General features: G+C 70.2%; 1 pseudogene; it reads left to right on the forward strand.

The window, feature by feature from the left end:
* The first annotated feature begins 234 nt into the window (after positions 1 to 234).
* LOC113942505 overlaps positions 235 to 436 on the forward strand; it is a 939-nt pseudogene continuing 737 nt past the window's right edge.

A 436-nucleotide genomic window follows, 5' to 3' on the forward strand; every position in this document is an offset into this window, starting at 1 on the left:
GGGCTGTGTCTGGGGGGTCTCCCAGCCCAATTCTGGGGTCTCACCCCCCCGGTTTGGGGTGGGTGGGGCAGGTGACACCGGTGACATTTCAGGGCTGTGTCTGGGGGGTTTCTCCCAGCCCAATTCTGGGGTCTCAGTTTTGGGGTGGGTGGGGCAGGTGACACCGGTGACATTTCGGGGCTGTGTCTGGGGGGTTTCTCCCAGCCCAATTCTGGGGTCTCACCCCCCTCTCCCCCCCCCCCCCCCCCCCCCCGGGGGGGGGGACAGACCCCCCCCCCGCCCCCCCCCGGGCCCGCCGATGGCCCGGACGGCCTGGGAGGAGGAGGAGTGCCTGGACTATTATGGGATGGTGTCCCTGCACCGGCTCTTCGAGGTGGTGGGGGCCCAGCTGACCCCCAGCGACGTGGCCGTGCTGGCCTTCCTGCTGGACGAGACC

This window comes from Corapipo altera, unplaced genomic scaffold (assembly GCF_003945725.1).
Source record: "Corapipo altera isolate COAL_440 unplaced genomic scaffold, ASM394572v1 55455, whole genome shotgun sequence".
Classification (NCBI taxonomy): Eukaryota; Metazoa; Chordata; class Aves; order Passeriformes; family Pipridae; genus Corapipo; species Corapipo altera.